At 35.5% G+C, this 8,448-nt stretch overlaps 1 non-coding gene across 1 annotated transcript; it reads left to right on the top strand.

The window, feature by feature from the left end:
* Window positions 1-1,832: 1,832 nt before the first annotated feature.
* On the top strand, window positions 1,833-1,937 carry LOC144240635 (U6 spliceosomal RNA). The gene has a single exon (XR_013337783.1). It is a non-coding gene; the product is annotated as a U6 spliceosomal RNA (small nuclear RNA).
* Window positions 1,938-8,448: the final 6,511 nt, after the last annotated feature.

Consider the following 8,448-nt stretch of genomic DNA (forward strand, 5'->3'; position numbering starts at 1 on the left):
CCAGTGACTAATCTCTTCCATATGACACCCAGTGCTCATCCCCAAAAGTACTCTCTTTGATGCCTATATTCCACCCACCTCCTCTACAGCAACCCTCAGTTTTTTCTCTGTCTCTTATGGTTTGCCACACACACACACACACGTCTTCTTTATCCGTTCATCATTTAGGGTCATAAACTTGGCCTGATTTTCATACTTGTGTTGTCTGCCTAGTCACTGTAGATATTTGTATTCCCTGTGTCATATCTTCCATTGAGCTTCTGCATTATTTTCAAGACTCATTCTCACTTTGCCCTGGATTTGATAACTGGATATCTATCTTGTTCCCTGTTCTTGAATCTAGAAAATCTTGGTAATCTTCCCAAAATCTCAAGGCCTGCCTTGTTATGAGGTCACCCATTTCCTGATACTAAACTAAGTCTGCCTGACTGGATTCTGAATGATATCTGCTGCTTGATTCAATGGACATGTACTCTGACCTACTTTGGGGAGCATAATGTTCATCCACCATAGATTCTTTCCTGTTAACTATTTGTGTAAATAACCACAAGTTGCCATGCCAATCAGATATGGTGACTTTCTGCCAAATAGGGCTTCTCTCCAATTCTTAAGGTTGACTCCGATCTCAAGTATCTACCTCTGCCTAGTAATAAGGTCTAATCCCAGATTCTTTACCTGTCCAATCAATATGTTGGCACTTGCAATTAATTAGGCCACAGTTCAAGAAAGTCTATTGATGTAACACTGTGAATTTAAGTTAATTCCTTTTTCCAAGAACATTTGTATTCTGGAATCTTAGAAATTAGCCAATATGGGGCAAGGGAGGTTTAGAGGAGATGGGGGGGCGCCTGGGTGACTTAGTTAAGTGTCGGACTTCGGCTCAGGTCATGATCTCATGGTTTGTGGGTTCGAGCCCTGCGTCAGGCTCTGTGCTGACAGCTAGCTCAGAGCCTGGAGGCTGCTTCAGATTCTGTGTCTCCCTCTCTCTCTGACTCTCCCCTGCTCACGCTGTCTCTCTCTCTCAGAAATAAAGAAAAAATAAATAAATAAAACATTTTAAAAAATTTTAAAAATTAGTCAGTATCCAAGATTGTAAAGCTGCTTGACACCTTGGTGAGGATGTCTTTTTGTAAACCCGTAAGTGTTAAGCATGAATTAAAACTCATTAAATATTGGTTTTTCCTCTCCTTTGGAAAACTGTTCATCATGCAATACGAATCATATAATTAAACAAACCAGAAACATAAAAGCAAGTTATTCAAAACTAAGTTCTTAGTGAAAAAGACTCAAGCTAGTTATATTTTTACAGCAAAGAAACTCGGACTTATAAAAATCTTACAATTTTAGCCATGAAATCATTGTTCAGAAAAAGAACTGGTGGGCTAACCAAAGTAAAACACCTGTAAAAATTAATAGGGATCTCTTGTGATTAGTTAAATTCTCACATTTATCTCTCTAGTTTTATCAACGAGGGTCTATCGTGTTTTTGTTAAAGTAAAACTGGATTGCTTTTTAATTCTTTTCAACATTAAATACAATAAACTACTATTATTTCAATTTTTCAGATAAAAAACANAAGTTAAATTACTTGCCCAAAGTCTCCAAGAGGAGAGCACTCAGAATAAGAAAGTTCTGTTTCTCACAGTTACATGAATAGGCCCAAGACATCAAGGCAATGACCTAGAACAAATACACTTAATATATTTATTAAATGTCCTATTGAAAATTATACATAAGCATATATATTGTCATCTATATTTGTATTATTGTAAATTGAAAATATGGAGACAATTTCCTGGAAAATAATAGCTATAAAATTAAGATAATTATATGCTCATTTTGGCTGCACATATACTAAAATTGAAATGATACAAAGTAGATAAACATGGCCTCTGGGCAAAGATAGCATGCAGATTTCTGAAGCATTCCACAGTTCTTTTAAAAAATATAATTACACTAAAACTTAGAATTGTCCTATATAGAATAGTCTAGATACAATTAAAATTTTCTACAAATCAACATATAAATTGAAATAATACTTTTAAACACAAAAGAATATGCCTTAGAATAAGAGAGAGAGACAAAAAATGAAAGAAATATAAGAATTACATGCTGAGGGATACATAATGGGCAGAGTTTTTTAATTTTTTTTTTTTTTAGTTTTTATTTAAATTCCATTTAGTTGAACATAACAACTGAGTTTCAGGTGTACAATTTTGTGATTCAGTGCTTACATACAACAACTTGTGCTCATCACAACAATTGCAGTCCTTACTCCTCATCATGAATTTAACACATTTCCTGANGGTAACCAATTTGTTTTCTGTAGTTAAGACTCTGTTTCTTGATTTCCATCTCTCTATTTTTTTCCTATGATTGATTTATTTCTTAAATTCCACACGAGTGAAATCATGTGATATTTTTCTGTCTCAGACTGATATATTTTGCTTAGCACAATATTCTCTAGCTCCATCTACATCATTGCAAATGGCAAGATTTCATTCTTTCAATGGCTGAGTAATATTCCATTGTATACATATAACACTTCTGCTTTATCCCTACCTCTGTCTATGGATATTTGGGCTCTTTCCCTCATTGGGTTATTGTTGATAATGTTTCTGTAAACATCAGAATGCATCAGAGTGCATATATCCCTTCAAATTAGTACTTCTGTATTCATTGGGTAAATACTTAGTGGGGCAATTTCTAGATTGTGGAGTAATTCTACTTTTTACTCTTTGAGGAAACTCCATACTGTTCTGCAGAGTGGCTGCACCAGTTGGCATTCTAAACAGTGCAAGGAGGTTCCCCTTTCTCCACATTCTCGTGTTGTTAATTTTAGCCATTCTGACAGGTCTGAGGTTGTATCTCATCATGGTTTTGATTTGTATTTACCTGATGATGAGTGATGTTGAGCACCTTTTCATGTGTCTGTTAGCCATTTTGATGTCTTCTTTGGAAAACTGTCTGTTCGTGTCTTCTCACCATTTTTAATCTGGGTTATGTGGTTTTTTGGTGTTCAGATTTATAAATTCTTTTGGATTTATAAGTCCTATTTTGGATACTAACCCTTTAATAGATATGTCATTTGCAAAGACCTTTTCCCTTTCCATATGTTGACTTTCAGTTTTATTGATTGTTTCCTTCACTGTGCAGAAGTTGTTTTTTTTTTTTTTTTTTTTTTAATAAACTCCCATGATTTTTTTTTTGTTTTNTAGTAAGCAGTTCCTATGGCCTATATCAAAGAGATTACTTCCTGTATTCTCTAGGATTCTGATGATTTCCTCTCTTACATTTAGGTATTTAATCCGTTTTTCATTTATTTTTGTGTATTGTGTAATAAAGTGGCCTGCTTTCATTCTATTGCATGTTGTCCCGTTTTCTCAACACCATTTGTTGAAGAGACTTTTCAATGGGCTTTTTTTCCCATTGGATATTCTTTCCTGCTTTGTCAAAGATTAATTGACCATGTGGTTGTGGATTCATGTCTGGATTTTTCATTCTATTCTACTGATCTATGTGTGTATTTGTGCCAGTACCATACTGATGACCACATCATTGTAATATAACTTGAAGTCCAGAATTGTGAAGCCTCCAGCTTTCCTTTTCTTTTTCATTCCTTTGGCAATTCGGGGCATTTTGTGTTTCCATACAGATTTTAGGATTGTTTATTCTGGCTCTGTGAAAAATGTTAGTGTTATTTTGATAGGGATTGTATTAAAGGTATAGATATCTCTGGGAGGTATAGACATTTTAACAATATTTGTTCTCCTAATCCATGAGTGTGGATTGCTTTTCCATTTCTTTGTGTCCTTTTCAATTTCTTTCATCTGTGGTTTATAGTTCTCAGAGTACAGATCTTTCACTTCTTTAGTTAAGTTTATTTCTACGTATCTTATGGTTGTGGGTGCAGTGGTAAATGAGATTGATTCGTTGATGTCTCTTTCTGCTGTTTCATCATTGGTGTATAGAAACACAATGACTTCTGTATGTTGATTTTGTATCCTGTGACTTTGCTGAAGTTGTGTATCAATTCTAGCAATTGGAGGTGGGTGGGAGTAGTTTTCAGGATTTTCTATATAGAGTATTACGTCATCTATAAATAGTGAAAGCTTGACTTCTTCCATGCAGATTTGGATACATTTATTTCTTTTTGTTTTGTTATTGCTGTGGCTAGGCCTTGCAGTTCTATGTTAAATAAGAGTGGTGAAAGTGAAATCCCTGTCTTGTTTCTGGCTGTAGAGGAAAATCTCTCCATTTTTCTCAATTGGGGATGATATTAGCTGTGGATTTTCATAGACAGTTTTTATCATGTTGAAGTATGTTCCCTCTATCTTTGCTTTGTTGAGGGCTTTCATCAAGAATGGATGCTGCATTTTGTCAAATGCTTTTTCTGCATCTATTGAGAGGATCATATGGTTCTTATCCTTTCTTTCATTAAGGTGGTGTATCACATAGATTGATTTAAGGATATGGAACCCCTCTTACAACCCAGGAATAAATTACACTTGATCATGGAGAGTGGTTCTTTTAATGTACTGTTTGACATGGTTTGTTAGTAATTTATTGAGACTTTCTGCATCCATGTTCATCAAGGATATTGGCTTGTAGTTCTCTTTTTTAGTGGAGTCTTTATCTGGTTTTGGTATCAGGGGAATGCTGACCTCTTAGAATGAATTTGGGTGTTTTCCTTCTTTTTTTCTATTTCTTGGAATAGTTTGAGAAAAGTAAGTGTTAATTCATCTTTAAATGTTGGGTGGAATTTGCCTATGAACTCATCAGGCCCTGGAAGTTTTTTGTTTTGTTTTGTTTTGTTTTCTTGCTGGGAGATTATTGATTATAATTTTATTTCTTTGCTGGTTATTGGTCTGTTCAAGTTTTCTGTTTCTTCCTGTTTCAGTTTTGGTTATTTATATGTTTCTAGGAATTTGTACATTTCTTCCATTTTGTCCAATTTTTGGCATATAGTATTTCATAATGTTCTCTTATAATTGTTCATATTTCTGTGGTGTTGCTTGTTATTTCTCTACTCTCATTTGTTATTTTATTTATTTGGGTCCTATCTCTTTTTTCTTTTTTGATAAGCATGCCTGGGAGTTTACAAATTTTGTTAATTTAAATAAACAACTACTGTTTTCATTGATCTATTATATTGTTCTCTAGGTTTCTATATTATTTATTCCTTTTACAATCTTATTTTTTCTCTTCTCCTGATGGCTTTAAGCTTTATTTGTTGTTGTTTTTTTTACTAGTTCTTTTACGTGTAAAATTCACTTGTGTATTTGAGATATTTCTTGCTTCTTGAGGTAGGCCTGTATTTCTATATACTTACTTCTTTTTTTTTTATTTTTTAATAGTTTATTGTCAAATTAGTTTCCACATAACACTCAGTGCTCATCCCCACAAGTGTCCTCCTCCATGCCCATCCCCCCCTCCCCCCACATCCATCAGTCCTCAGTTTTTGTCAGCATTCAAGAGTCTCTCATGGTTTGCTTCTCTCCCTTTCCCCCACCATTTCTGCCCTTCTTCTCCCCCTTGTTCCTCCGTCAAGTTCCTCCTAATCCTCCTATACGTGCAAACATATGATATTTGTCCTTCTCTGCCTGACTTAGTTCGCTCAGCATAACACCCTCAAGGTCCATCCATGTTGCTACACATGGCCACATTTCATTGTTTCTCATTGCCATGTAGTATTCCATGGTATAGATAAACCACATCTTCTTGATCCATTCATCTGGTGATGGACACTTAGGCTCTTTCCATGTTTTAGCTATTGTGGAGAGTGCTGCTCTATATACTTACTTCTTATGATTGTTTTTGCTGCATCCCAAAAATTTTGGACTGTTGTGCTTTCATTTTTATTTCTTTCTATGTATTTTTTTTTGTTCTTTGATTTCCAAGCTGACTCATTCATTTTTTATTAGAATGTTGTTTAATCCCCGTGTATTTGTGGTCATTCCACATTATTTCTTGAGGTTGACTTAAAGTTTCATAGCATTGTGGTCAGAAAATATGCATGGTATGGTTTTTTTTTTGTACTTTTTGAGGCCTGATTTGTGACCTAGTGTGTGATCTATTCTTAGAATGTCTCTTGTGCACTTGAAAAGAATGTGTATTCTGCTGCTTCAGAGTGAAATGTTCTGAATATACTGGTTAAGTCCATCTGATCTAGTGTGTCTTTCAAAACCATTATGTTCTTATTGATTTTCTGTTTAGATGATCTGTCCATTGATTTAAGTGGGGTATTAAAATCCCCTACTATTATTGTATTAGTACCAATGAGTTATTTTATGTTTGTAATTAATTGTTTTATATATTTAGATGCCCTAATTTGGGGACATAAATATTTACAATTGTTAGATCTTGTTGGATCCTCCCTTTTATTATTATATAGTGTCCTTAATTTCTTGTTGGTCTTTGCTTTAAAGTCTATTTTGTCTTATACAAGTATTGCTACTCCTGGTTTCGTTTGACGTCCATTTGCATGATAAATGTTTCTCCATCTACTTACTTTCAGTCTGCATGTGTCAAGTCTAAAATGAGTCTCTTGTAGGCAGCATATAGATGGGTCTTGTCGTTTTTATCTATTCTGATACCCTATATCTTTTTATTGTAGTGTTTAGTTTATATTCAGAGTAATTATTGATAAATATGTATGTAGTGCCATTTTATTGCTTGTTTGGTCATTGGTTCTGGAGATTTTCTCTGTTCCTTTTTTTCCTTTATCACTTTTGGTCTTTCCTTCCCTCTCAAAGAGTTTCTTTTAATATTTCCTGCAGGGCTGTTTTCGTGAATGAACTCCTTTAGTTTTTGTTTTTTGAGAATCTACCTTTCCTCTATTCTGAATGATAGCTTTGCTGGATAGAGTATTTAGGGCTACATATTTTTCCCTTCCAGCACGTTGAATATGCAACTCCTTTCTCTCTTGCCAAATTTCTGTGGAAAGATCTGCAATTAGCCTTATGGGTCTTTTTTGTAAGGTAGGGACTTCTTTTGTCTTGCTGCTTTTAGGATTTTTCCCTTATCACTATATTTTGCAAATTTAATTACAATGTGTTTTGGTATTGTGCTGCTTTTGTTGATTTTGATGGGAGTCCTCTGTGGCTCCTGGATTTAAACGTTTATTTCCTTTCCCATTTTAGGGAAGTTTTCAGCTATTATTACCACAAATAGACCTTCTGTCCCTTTTTCTCCTTCTTCTTTTTCTGGGACTCCTATAATACTGTCATGACATTTGATGGAATCACTAAGTTCCTCAAGTCTATTCTCGTGTTTCATAATTTTTGTTTCTCTTTTACGTCCATCTTCATTATTTTTCATTATTTTCTCTCCTTTATCACTTATTCATATGCTTCTTCCTTCCTTTTGTTCATTGTGTCAAGCCTGTTTTGAATCACAGTTATTGCATTTTACATTTCTGACTGATTTTTTTTAACTCTTTTATCTCTGCAATAAGGGCTTCCTTGAAGTCTTCCATTGTTTTTTCAAACCCAGTGAGTATTCTTGTGATTGTGGCTTTAAATGTTCCATCAGTCACGTTTCTTATATCTGTTTCACTTAGATCTCTGACAATGACCGTATCTTGTTCTTTCACTTGGGATGATTCCTCTATCTTGGTATTTTGTCTAAGTCACTGTTTTCTATGTGTTAGAAAAGCCCATTATGTATTCTGCTTCTGAGAATAATGGCTTTATAGAGATGTCATATAATGTCCAGAGCCTGGTACTTCAGGGATTGTTTCTAGTGTGTGTTGCATGCACTCTGCTGTTGTGTTTTGGCTGCTCAATCTTTCAGGCCAGTCATGTGCAGAGACTCTCCTTGTGTGCAGTGAGCAGTTTTGGTCCGTCCATGGCCAGGATGTGGCAAGTTCTAACTAAGTATGCTCTGGTCTTCTTGTTAATTGAGCTTTGATACTACTTCTTTCAGAACTTAATCCCTGCAGACTTCTCTGCTTTGGAGATGTGGTGTGGGTAGGTGTTTCTGCTAGTCTTAGGGAGAAGACGCCCATCGTGGTGAGACTAAGGAAATCTTGACCAAGAAGGGCAGTACTTCCAAAACACAGGGCTGTGGGATGTGGTTTAAGCAGCTTAGGCAGCCAGTGGTGGGTTTGGGTTGCTTTCTGCATGTGGCTCTGTGTTTATCCTGAGGAGAAGGCAGGATGGGACAGGCAGGTCAGCCAGCTCCATTGTCCCCAGAGAAGTGTCTCCATGAAATCTATCTTTCAGGGAGTAGCTCCAAGAAAAGAATAATGTCTCCAGTGTGTCCAGACATTCTGTAGATTGTTGTTTCCATGTCATTTGTCCCCAGGTTGTTTTCCCCCCTTCTCCAGGAGTAGAGCAGTGCCCTCAGGTCTCTATCCCAGCCACACCCACTGATTTTTAAAACTCCAGGCTTTAAGGCCAGCTGGTTGCAAGAATTCACACAAATCAATCTTTCTCATTTTCCCAA

The sequence above is a fragment of the Crocuta crocuta genome, unplaced genomic scaffold, assembly GCF_008692635.1.
Source record: "Crocuta crocuta isolate KB4526 unplaced genomic scaffold, BGI_CrCroc_1.0 scaffold1136, whole genome shotgun sequence".
NCBI classification, from domain to species: domain Eukaryota; kingdom Metazoa; phylum Chordata; class Mammalia; order Carnivora; family Hyaenidae; genus Crocuta; species Crocuta crocuta.